Source organism: Silurus meridionalis, chromosome 14 (assembly GCF_014805685.1).
Source record: "Silurus meridionalis isolate SWU-2019-XX chromosome 14, ASM1480568v1, whole genome shotgun sequence".
Classification (NCBI taxonomy): Eukaryota; Metazoa; Chordata; class Actinopteri; order Siluriformes; family Siluridae; genus Silurus; species Silurus meridionalis.
The window spans coordinates 8,462,377-8,475,578 of NC_060897.1; the positions used below are offsets into that span (position 1 = coordinate 8,462,377).

Here is a 13,202-nt window from a genome sequence, read left to right on the forward strand (position 1 = left end):
ATGTATATGAAAGTTTATATACATTTTCCCAAGTTTCCATTTAATTCTCTAAAATTGTTGTAAAATTCCCATAAATTCCAGGTAAGTTTCCAATTTGTAATATTTCCCAAACAAATTCCCCAAAGATCCCATGGAAAGTTTCCAAAAATTGTCCACCCCATTGCAACCCTACTTGCCAATTTTACACTATATGGACAAAAGTATTGGGGGACAGAATACACCATATATAGTTCTTCCCCAATCTGTTACCTCTCAGTTGGATGCACACAGTTAAGGTGTCTCTGGATGCTGGAACCAGCGATGGGTATCGAGTTTGATACTTTTTGAGCAACGACCAAATTGCCTCCACACTATCGAAACATTTATTTTCGTTCTGTATCAAATTTCGATACCTGAGAGTTTAATCTAGTCAACGTCAGCGTGCCAGTAAACATGCCCAAATGGAATGCTGGTGATTGGCTGTGGCAAAAATATCGGGGAAAATCAATAGTTTACCCCGGGTTGCGCCCACTCGCCTAGAGACGCGTCTCACACGTGAGGCTCGAGTCTAACATAGTTTTAAAAGATGTTTAAACGATCAAAAGTGTGGCTACTTTTCACCACGGTCGACGACAATAAGATCATTTCTGCCAAGACGAGCAACACATCAAATATGATTGAGCGCTCGAATAAACATAAGAGCAGAAAGTTGCTCCTGCAATGGGACCGAGCCAGTGCAGTCATCCACTCAGAATTTATCTGCCTCAGGACCTCCTTCAAAATGCACACCACAAGAGTCCTCCATTGCTGATGAAGATAGCGGCGCTATGACTGGGGCTCCGACAGGTAAACAAACATACAAAAATCGGCTAACTTGTTGGGCTGCAAGCTTGTGCACTTTTTAAGTTAACGGTTGTGCGCAGCCACTTAGTGCTATTTACTATTTATTATATACTGTTTCGATGGCTTTAGATCAGCGGCCCCCAACCTTTTTAGCGCCACGGACCGATTTATTGTCAGACAATAATTTTACAGACCGGTATTTAAGGTGTGGCAGATAAATACAACAAAATAAAATGATACGACCAGCATAAAACTGGTATTTTATGAATATAATAATAATAATAATAATAATAATAATCGTGAATCCACTGTGTTGTTTTTTGTTCATTTTGCTCGCTTGGGGGTTTGATCTTAGTGGTAATGTATTATGTGTTAGCGGCTGGAGCCCCTTTAAGAAGGTAGCGGATGGAGGTAAGACATGTGACCGAGGCATCATGACGTGCATCAAGAGTGAGTCATAGACAGATGTGGCGAAGAGAATCTGGTAATTTTCCACAAAAAAACATCGTTCACAATCAGATAATAAATACAACGGAAATAATGTAAGTTATGTATTCTTTCTGAGCGGCCCGGTCCACTGCTTTAGATAACTAGCTAAATCGATGCTTAAATGCTTAAAGGTTAACAGTAACTGATCGAGTTTAACTCACATTAAACGTCCTTATCCTTGGCTGCATTAACAGTTTAGCTTTCATGGTTGTTCCCCTTTTCATATTAACGTTATAGCCTCTGACCGTGGAATTAGAAGAGCATCAAAATGAATAAAGAATTTAAAGATGAATGCCACAGGCCTGTCACAAAGTTTATTGTTCAAGGTTTGCTGTCTTTTTCTACAGGGCTTGTCTGTCTCCTGAATAAGCAGACATGCTCCTTTTTCTGAAGAAGAACTGCTCAGTGATTCAAAGACCCTAAGCAGCAGTGATGCTCACATATACTGACTTAAAACTGCTTGAACTTTATCAAAACTGGAATTAAAACTTTTTGCACTGAAATATTGTGTTGATTACATTGTGTTCCTTTGTGTAGTGGCTCAGGAGAAGCCTGTAAAAAGCCTGTAAAAAGTTTCTCTGAGATAATGTGTAATGTAATCTTGTTCAAACCGATTTTTAAAAATCGCTATCGTTCCCGACGATACCAGTCCAAGCTTTAAAATTACATTTTCCCTTCACCTGAACCCAAACCTGCTTCAACCCGGCAATAGCCCTGTGTACAAGCCAGCTCTATGAAGATACTTAAAATTGAAGTGGAAGATCTCCCACTACAGAGCTTTGACCTCAACCCTTTTGAACGCCATTGTGATGAACTGGAACACTGACTGCACCTAAGATCATTACCTGACTTTACCAACATCTTCGTGGCTGATCACAAATTTCCATAAGCACACTCCAAAATCTAGTGAAAAATCTTCCCAGAAGCATGGAAGCTATTACAACATCTGATATTGTATTACAGATCCATGGAATGTCGCTATGGTTACGCAAGTCTGGCCACTGCTTTCCGGTGTAGCATGTTCACGTGTTAAAATATTTGCACTGGTTCACAATATCTCAGCGTTTAATATCGCTGAAGATTGGTCCAGGCTTGTTTTATTGGGCTGTATAGTTACCCGAGCCGAGTCCGAGCAGTAAATAAAATTTCACTGCCTTAGTTTTATTACTACCTATTCTGTAATTCAGAAACATGACCAGAGCGCAGCAGGATCTACGATGCTGCCTCAAAATACCAACCAGGGCCGATCAGAGTAACTGTGCAATACTGCTACTATGATCCATTTCATCTCATTACGCTTAAAGACGTCACAGGGAAAGGAAGCAGCGTTATAAAACTTAAGATGTGCAAAACCTGTACTGTATTCTCATTTATCCAACAGAGTAGTTTAGACCTTGCTCAGGGGCCCAGCAGTAGCAGCTTGGTGCCGCTGGGATTTGATCTCGTGACCTTCAGAAGTTCAACATCTTAACCACTGAGTAACCCTGTCCCCATGGCGGTACTTTTCTAACAGTGAACAGTTCAACTGTTACTCGCAAGTACCATCATCTGGCTACAACATGCCGATAATGTATTTTGAATGTAAAGAAATCCACCAATAAATCTACACATTTGTGCTGGTTGTTTAACAGGACACTATTTTACCAGCATTAAATAAAAACCCTAAATATTTGGTTGAACCGTATATAAAAAACAAAGTTTCATGATTTGATTTCTTGCACATCTTTACATATAAAATAATTTCCACACGATATCAGAAACTAGACCCTGCACAACTACTGGTTTTTACTCCTCAACCTTTACTAAAAGTTGACCTCTTGTACTTTCTGTAGTCAAAGCGGAAAAAGAGTTAAGTCTTCTTGGTACCTGTTGTTTTCATTCATGCAGCAAAGGAAACCTTGAACTCTACTTCCATTAACAGCTGTACATCAGCCACAAGTTCATCACTAAAAGTCAACAAATGAGTTCATAACCTTTCATATTACCATTCTCAAATGCACGGCATCTCATTTGCAATCACGACAGATGATAAAAATATGGTGAATGTGATGTCCACAGCAGTGCCTTGGAGGTTTTTTCACCTTGTTAAACTCCAGCTTCAGCGGCATCCAAAACCTCTGAGCCGAATGCTCTTTTGATCTGATGTGCACCCCGCAGTTCTGAAACCACCTTTAGATACATGCTGGAATTCATTTGTGCACAGTCAGACTTTAATCTATTTTTTATTTTAGGTGTAAAGTGAAAAATTATATGGGAAGTGATTTCCGCCACCATAACGTGGACATCGCGGACCACCTTGCTAGACATCTACTTTGAGAACTCCTGGACTTTTCTTTGCAAAAATTAATTCGCCTTCTGAACTTCTGAATGGTTCGCTGCTGTGATGCACTGAAGGGGTTCATACGGGCCGACTTTGCTTGCTCAAGTGTAAATATTAACCCAGATAAAAGAAACTGAACCATCACCAAATTACAAAGATAACTGTCCCGGTGTCTACATGCAAACACAGGACCAGGTTGCTTCGTTCAAATAAGATATGAATGGGGAAAGGTGTTACAAACAAGCAGGTGTGTGTGAGTAGATGAGAGATTCAATATATTACAGTTATCCAAAAAATATCCAGAGTGCATGCAACATAAAAATATAAACCTGCCCCATTATGGCTTTAAATAATTTTTTTTTCCCCATTTGATTACTGTTCCATATAACAATCTATTAGCTGGATCATTATTTCTGCAATGCAGCACTGGTTCTAAGCCTGTCGTCTCAAATCGCAATGTAGCTCACTTTCTGGCAGCGAGCACCCCTGCAGCCCTGCACTGCGCATACCAAACGGGGAGGGGGATCAGCTCCTTATTTCGCAGGATACAAAGTCGGGTCTGTGCGCATGCGCGGATCTGTAATTCCAGCTCCATACTAAAACGGTTCTTTATTTGGCAACGGCTCCATCACTGACGTCCAGGCCTCCTAACAAAAGGAGAATAATCACTTGTTCATCCAACAAGCGTTATGAATGTATAACCAATACTTGTCATACATTTTAATCAACACGAGCTTGGAGTCGTTTATTGTTTTGGAAGCTTAGGAATGAGAAATACACGCTGCTAAGTCTTCAGTCCAAACACAAACAACAATGCTAGCAAGTTACACACAGAGTCGAGCGAGCTAGCCAGCCGGCTAGTCAGTTTTCAATACAGAGGCAACAGGAGCTAAATGAGGAAGTTAGCGAGCCACACCGGATTAACAGTTGAATAAAAGCTGAAAGCGATACTCAGTTCTACTCACATAAACCAGCTGCTGCTCCTTAGATAACAAACACAGCACTAGCTAGCAGGCAGCTCCAGAGTTCTCCACCACACAAACCTCTCCTCACACACGCTCTTGTTTATCTGCTCTCCCCGGCCACACTTACAAATACAAACACCATCTATTCCAAAGAGTCAAATGCGTCGCCTCCTGCCTCATATTCTCCTTCTCAAACTTACCTCCTCAATCTTTTCTTCGATCGGATTTTTTTTTTCTGTTGCGCGGCTTCACGTCCGGGTTAAAGCGCGTGACGACACTCGGACGGACGGGCGCGCGCACGCACACACTAAGGCGCGCGAGCCCTCAACTCAACGTTTTAAAGTAGGCTATAGCGTTTGTTTGTTTGTGTGTGTGTGTGTGTGTGTGTGTGTGTGAGAGAGAGAGAGAGAGAGAGAGAGAGAGAGATATGGACAAATAAATCTGGAAAATATGCACAAAAGCAAAATATGATTTATATTATATAAGATTTCCATTTGGCTTCTGGTCTGGGATGGATGGATGGATGGATGGATGGATGGATGGATGGATAGATAGATAGATAGATAGATAGATAGATAGATAGATAGATAGATAGATAGATAGATAGATAGATAGAGAGAGAGAGAGATATGGACAAATAAATCTGGAAAATATGCACAAAAGCAAAATATGATTTATATTATATAAGATTTCCATTTGGCTTCTGGTCTGGGATGGATGGATGGATGGATGGATGGATGGATGGATGGATGGATAGATAGATAGATAGATAGATAGATAGATAGATAGATAGATAGATAGATAGATAGATAGATAGACTATGGAGCTAATGAATTTAATGTTGATATTCACTATAACAAAACAACTACAAGAGTGATATTGCTATCAACATTTCTATAAATCCGGAATGAACTGAAATTTTGGACACAATACACACATGTACCTGTGTGGTTATACTATAAAAAAAAAAAAAAAAACAACTCTTGGAATGCTGCTTGACCAATCAGATTAGCCATCTGGAACAAATGGTTTTACACTTTGTATGTGGGTGAATTCACATAATCTAAAAAGTACTGTTATTTAAAACAGAAAGGTCTGGAATTATTAATATGATAAAGTTTTCTTTAAGGAAATGTTTAGGGTTCATGAAAGGTGTCTCCATTCTATGTTTTCCCCTATTGGAAAGATAAAGAAGTTGGTGCTATCCTGTTTCTCGGGACATGACAGGTTGTATTTTTTGTCTTATATTCTCCAGGACGGACAAAAAAAGAGATACTGGTACAGAAAACAGTAAGTGATAGCACTAACATGTTTCATTGACATGACGCAACACTAAATGTAAATATAAAAGGTTCAAAATCATGATATGACTTCCTTTAATGCAACAGCGCTATTTTTCTTAATGTTAGCATGGCTGTGATGCGATCGTAGACACGAGTGCCACAGGTAATCACAATCGTGCTGAGATTCAGTACAACAGCATGATTGCAAGTCCAATATTGCTTTCATACAACAGTTCTATCAACTCAAAATTAATATTGACTAACTGACATTTCTGACACCATAACGCTGAATAATTTTATTTAATTTCACTCCATCAATGAAATTATTTCCCAAAGAAGCCACAGCTGGATCGAGGGTTGTGAGTTGCCATGCCAGCACGCATTGATTGACAGCCTGTAGTTAAGTATATTAATGGTTTTATAAGCAAGCATAGCAACAACACTGCAATCCCAGACAAGTGAAGTGATACAAACAGTGATGTGTTATACTAAATGTCATTTTCCGATCAAATTAGTGGACCAGAACTATCTGTTATATAATTTTAAACCTCCTCCTGTCTTTTGGCAGCTTATATCTGGTCAAAACAAGCTGTATTTTTTATTCCCAAGCCACAGCTGTCTACCAAAACACATGAGGACTGCTAAAGTAAGCACTTAAAAAGGGCAGTTTCTCAAGCAGCAAATATTTTATGGCAAACAACACAGGAAGTTGAGACAAATTGCCTACAAGTGTAAAGGCATGTGTTTCGATTTTGCAATACATTGAAAATACAGCTATATCTGACCTATTATCATGTTCTTGACCATATTACGCATGCTAACATTAAATAGTGTTTGCTAAAGCTACACAGACTCCCTCACTATGAGAAAACAAGCAGCTTACATTAGGAAATGTGTGTCTGTCACATCATACACCACCTCGGTCACATCAGACACCACCTCGATCACATCAGACACCACCTCAAATATGTCATACACCACCTCAGATATGTCATACACCACCTCGGTCACATCATACACCACCTCAGATATGTCATACACCACCTCGGTCACATCATACACCACCTCAGATATGTCATACACCACCTCGGTCACATCATACACCACTTCGGTAACATCATACACCGCCTCAAATATGTCATACACCACCTCGGTCACATCATACACCACCTCAGATATGTCATACACCACCTCGGTCACATCATACACCACCTCTGTCACATGATACACCACCTTGGTCACATCATACACCACCTCGGTTACATCATACACCACCTCAAATATGTCATACACTACCTCGATCACATCATACACTACCACAGACATGAGGTACGTCATACACCACCTCAGACATGTCATACACTACCTGAGGTACATCATACGCTACCTCAGACATGCCATACACCACCTCAGACATGTCATACACCACCTGAGGTATGTCATACACCACCTCATTCATGTCATAGACCACCTCAGGCCTGTCATACACTACATCAGACATGCATGTACCACCTCACCGATTTAAAAACTGGCCTATTTGTAAATATAACAGCATTAAGGCTAAAAGGGTTTCATTGTGCAAAAAATTCATATTCCACTCAAAAAGGCCAAACTATAAATCTGCAAGTGAAATTTGTTCACTGTGGAAAAACATCCATTCATTTTAATTAAGTGTCCTAAATGATTGTATGAGATCGTATCTATTTTGTTGACGTGATTTCTTTTTCCATCTCAGTAATCTAAGCTGTTAAATAAATATTGAATCTGACTCTCAGCCTGTGTATAACTCTGAAAGTGAGTTTGCATGTGTGAGAGGTGTGTGTGTGTGTGTGTGTGTGTGTGTGTGTGTGTGTGTGTGTGTAGGGTCTGTGTTCTTCTTCCAGACCTGCATCTGCAGAGAGATGTGAATCAGAGCTGAAGGAAATTCATGAAAAAAAAAAACTTGAAAGAGAGGGAAAGGGGAATAAGATCAAAAACAACAGGCCACAGATGTGTGAAAATATGCACAAAATGAATATTGCTGTGTGTTAAGCGTAATGCTGTCACTCAATTCTATACAAAGCTTGTTAAAGTATTCACTTCCTGTTACAGTGCAGGGCAGAAAAGCTGAACCCAGTGCCTTTTTTTCTGAAGGGTCTGTTTCATACAGTGCCAGCACACCGTCTCTTTCTGGTCCTCTGATGCCGCTTAAGACTGTAACTCACAGTGACATCTTTGAAGTCGCAGAGGTGTTTTCTCAGGCATAATTTTCATGCTTCGGTGCAGGACAAAGCCAGGCTTTTCTCTCATAACAACAGAGTGAATATTTTTGCTGTTGTTGACTTTGTGTGCCACTGACACCGGTTTATATTTCAGAGAAATGCTGTCTCATAAAGTCAAGAACAAAAGTGTCAGCACTAGCGTTGATAAAAGGGGGGGAGAAATCATTCAGTGAGATGAGAGCTGTATTACATACTGCCTAGAGGTAAATCTAAATTTTGGCAAAATGGCAGACTGTTTTGAAGACCATAAAAGTGAAATAGGCTTTATTGTGTTTTTATTCTCAACAATTCTAACACTGTTCAAATGAAGGTTAAATAAAGCAAGGGCAAGCCAAGACCTTAGTCTTGGACAGGCCCGAGGCGGGACTCTGAAAAGTGGCGGGACTCTGAAGCGGTGACCTCGTCGCGGCCCGGCAGCGGTTCAACGCCCTTGTCGCGGGGAATCGGGAACTTATAAAGGGAATAGGTAAATGGGGAACAGGTGTAGGTGATTAGAGCAGGGAGAGGCTGAGTGAGAGTGTGTGCCTTTGGGGGAGGCATGGCTGGTGGTTCTCTGACATACAATTAGTAAAATTCTTTACAATTAGTTCACCATATTTCTGCACTGAGCCAATGCCTGGTTTTGTTTTCTAGAAAATAAGAGTTACCCATTGTCAAACTTTGTGCAAGTGCAAAATGAAAGGCAAGCATAATTTAATTCAAAAAGCATATGCAAACCACTTTTAACAATGAAAGTTGTCACAAAGCATCTTTGCAGAAATAAATATAAATTCCAAATGTATACATTTTCCTAATAAGCAAGTTACAGGTGACTGTGGCAAAGAAAACCTCCTGAGCTGATTTGTGAGGGAAACCTTGAGAGAAATCAGACTTTAAAGGAAACCCATGCTCAATTGGGTGCTACCAAATAGTAAATAATTTCAGTAAATACTTTTCCCCTTTATATTTCTGTAATATATGGTCAAAATGTGCAATTGTTTAACTAAGAAAATTCATTGCACTTTCATTATGAAGTCTGTTTTGTTATCAGCTGTTTACTGATACAACTGTTAACCCTATGACCCATTACCCAAATAAATTATTACCACTGCATCATTAAATCATTATCATCAAACCTTAGAAACCATTTTCTGGATGTATGACAATGTCCTATTCCCATTGATGTCCAGTAGATGGGTCTTCTTGCTTCCCATTGGTGTCTAGTAGATGGTTCCTATTGTTTCCCAATTGATGTCCAGTATATGGTTTCTTTTGGTTTCTATTGGTGTCCAGTAGATGGTTCCTGTTTATTCATATTGGTGTCCAGTAAATGGTTCTAATTGGTTCTATTGATGTCCAGTAGATTATTCCTAGTTGTGTCCAGTAGATGCTACCACGTGATCTACAAGTTGCCAAAGGTGATGGTCTTTAATGGTGTCCACTAGACATAACATGCCAATAATGAAAGACAAATTACCAGTACCACCCCAAATGGACCATTACACTAGCCATTAAATCCAATTCAATTCCTATTACAACCATTACAAATTCTATAAGGGTTTCAATTGTTTTCAAAAGTCCCAGTAAGTCACATGTCAACTGTATATGATTCAATTTAATAGCATAAGTTTGCACTCTGAACAGTTAAAATGAACAGTTACACCTCACTATAACTCCTACTGTATATGACCTTGTGGGACATTGGCCCAATTTCAGAACCTGGGCAATTATATACAATCATCTCGTCTTCATAGATTTACTCGCCTCCAACATTCTGTTAAGTTTATTTCTATAGCGCTTTTCACAATGGATATTGTCTCAAAGCAGCTTAACAGAACAGAATCAAAGGAAATTATGTGTATTTATCCCTGATGTGCAGCCTGGGGCGACTGAGGCAAGGAAAAACTCCCTTAGATGTTATGCGGCACAAACTTTGAGAAGAACCGGACTCAAAAAGGGGAACCCATCCTCATTTGAAGATATGAAGTGTGATTATAAATCTTAAAAACAATACAAAACACCGGAGTGTGAGATTGTGAGTAATGTCCTTTCCACAGTCTTATACAGTTAGGCAACGTTGTGGAACCAGGAGCTACTGAACAACTCATAAAATAGCCCAACATTTGAGATCATCATAGATCCAACACCAGCCTTTCCATGCCAGAGCCTTTAAACATTCAAAGAGGTCCAATGTCCAAACTCCATATGAAGTGGGATCCAAATGGCGCCGGTACGTCTTTAGATGGTTCAGGATGATTGCGGGGTTGGTATCTACTTTCTCTTTAAAGATCCATAAACTTCATGAGGTGAGACACAACTGGAGCTGGCGCAACCTTAGGATGCCTCGGAATGGGTGGAAAAGGGAAGCAGTGGCGCAAAAAGAAGCAGTTGAAAGAAGATCAGGGAGTTCAATACTCTATGCGGGATTCTCCACAACAAACCAGTCTAACCAGGTCTTGCTTTGTAGATCATGTGTTGTGCACCGGTGCAAAATCATGCTGAAACTAGACAGAGCCTTACACAAAGTTGGAAGCATGCAAGGGTCTGACATGTTTGCTCTAGCATTAACATTACCTTCACTAGAACTAAGGGATCTAGCCCAAACCTGAAAATACATTAGCCTTAGATTGTTATCCCTCTTTCACCAATTTTACTGTTGGCACTATGCATTCTCTTCAGAGTCATCTATCAGACTACCACATAGTGAACACTTCAGAACACATTTTAACTGCTCCAAAGTCCAGTCCGGTCTGCATGCTTTACACCACTAGTGATCTTAGGCTTGTGAGCAACTGCCTCTCCACTGAAAACCCATTTCTTGTGCTGATGTTGCTTCCAGGGGCAGTTTGGGACTCTTCAGAGAGTGATGTTATTGAGGATGTTAGGGAGGATTTTAGGGAGGATTCGTCAGCCCTGAGCTTGGTGGATTTGCATGGTCTGCTGCCCAGTGGCTGAGCCGCTGCTTCTCACAAGACACTTCCATTCCACACGAAAAAGCAATTATATTTGACCGGGGCTTACTATCGCGCCGCTCGAACGTTTTCATTTCCGCATGAGGAATTTTTAAGAAGTTTATCTTATCGTATTATATATTAAACCTACATTATTGGCATACTTGGAGAGAATGTTATCATCATCATTATTCTTATTCTTATTAAAATTCATTTATTCATTCATCTCTAGTAACTGCTTCGTCCTTGTCATCGTGCCATAATGGAGTCAAAGAACTATACTGGGAACGTTAGGCGTGAGGCAACAATACACACACACACACACACACACACACACACACACACACACACACACAGAGACTCATTCACACCTAAGGGCAATTTAGCCTACATCTACCAAGGAAGCCCAGAGGAAACCCACATGAAAACAGGAGGAATGTAGAAATCTGTGCAGACAGGAGACGGAGCTCAGGATCAGGTTTGACTGCACCATTGACCTAGTGCATCACTATGGCTTATTTTTATTTATTTATTTATTTATTTATTTATTTATTTATTTATTTATTTATTTTTATTATTATCATGACAGCTAAACTAGTTGAACCATTTATTTCTGGTGATTAACTCAAACGCAACCTTGCATTTGACTCCCATCCACCCGATGCCACTGATGCCAGTCATGCTCCATATCGCAATCCATTCCAAGCGTGCGTTTGGATTTGTGGCTATGCTGCTCTCAAATTCTGTAGATTGGAAAGACTTGGACCTGCCCTGTCCTCTCGCCGGGATGATGCCAGTTTGTTGGTGCGAGTTGGCATAGGGTTTACCTTGAAGCTGGCAGCCTGGCAGCTCTATCCAAATTAGACACAAATAAGCATGTGGTGGACGAGAAGACTGAGCTCTACAGGGACTGTAAGAGAGAAAAATAGAACTTTAATTAAAGTGGCAATACCTTTCTCCCACACAGATGCGTAAACACACACACACACACACACACACACACACACACACACACACACACACACACAGAGACAGTCATTTTTCCTCATTGTTTCAGTGTGTCTGCATGAAAGGTTTTTAATATACTTCTTTATTTGCCTGCCCACTTCAGTCCACATAGCCCAACCTGAGGAAAAGAATCTGGTTACCTGCACATTAAAGAGGGAGACTGTAAGGGGAACACACACCAGGGAACGCAACTAAACGAATGCCAAGTGAAAGATGAATAAAATGAAGAAAAGGGAGGCAGTAAGGAACATAAAGCGAATTAGGTGTTCTGCACTTCTGTGAGGTTTTAAGTTTTTGCCTATGATCACTATTAACACCAAATGCAGAAACATATTCCTTGTGCAGTGACTGTTTGCCATGCGCATTTTGACGATTAGATTGCCAGACGTTGCGTAATTACACGTCAGATAGAAAAAGAAAGCGCAAGAGTGATAAGGGAATATTGAATTTGCACTTCAATTAGAGTGTTTATAGAGTGTGGATTACACACTGGACTCTTGGGCCACACTGTTTTCTCAATTATAACACCATAGCGAGAGAGAGAGAGAGGAAGAATGATATAAAGAAGACTAGTAGAAGGAATGTAATGGGGACAATGTGGGGGGAAAAAAGTTGAAATATTATAGAGGAAGTGTGTCGGTGGGATATCATGTGTCTCTGTTGCAAAATGTCAGGAGATTTTATTCTCAGTTCGAGTTTATGGTTGAAGTATTTGTAAAGTGTGAACGTGTGAAAATGACACTCAGAGGCCTGACTCATGGTAGCTTCGATAACGTGTGCATGTTCCACAGCGTGAAACAATGAGTTCGACATTTGGTATTTAAGGATTTGCTATGATGTTGAGGTCAATTACAAGAAGTTTCTGTGGTAAATTATTATTACATTCACCAATGATTTAGTAGAACAACAACGCATCAACAACCCCTCCTCTTATTGCATAAGTTTTTTCCCCTTTTGCTGTGAAGCACACAAATGAGTTTTTATCAGAAAGGAGACATGGTTATATTTCATTCGCACATTTTTCTTAGTAGCACAGATTATAGCCTTTAGTTTCTTGCTTTATTTTTCTTAAAAGTGGAATATTGGACACAAGGATTTTACAATTCAATTGTGGTCACAGATCA

At 40.0% G+C, this 13,202-nt stretch overlaps 1 protein-coding gene and 1 long non-coding RNA gene across 6 annotated transcripts in view; one reads left to right on the plus strand and one right to left on the minus strand.

The window, feature by feature from the left end:
• The window catches only part of LOC124396374 (speckle type BTB/POZ protein), a 102,537-nt gene extending 97,616 nt beyond the window's left edge, over nt 1-4,921 (minus strand). For 2 of the 5 annotated variants that reach the window (XM_046865488.1, XM_046865485.1), the window contains exon 1: nt 4,797-4,921. The gene's annotated coding sequence lies outside the window, so the exon portion shown is untranslated. Of the gene's footprint in view, nt 1-4,596; nt 4,756-4,796 lie in introns of those variants that run through there. The other 3 variants (XM_046865489.1, XM_046865487.1, XM_046865490.1) reach the window with 2 other exon arrangements.
• Nucleotides 4,874-13,202, plus strand: part of LOC124396375 — a 34,184-nt gene continuing 25,855 nt past the window's right edge. Inside the window, exons 1-2 of the long non-coding RNA XR_006927764.1 lie at nt 4,874-4,938; nt 5,852-5,886. This is a non-coding gene — a long non-coding RNA (uncharacterized LOC124396375). The remainder of the gene's footprint in view (nt 4,939-5,851; nt 5,887-13,202) is intronic.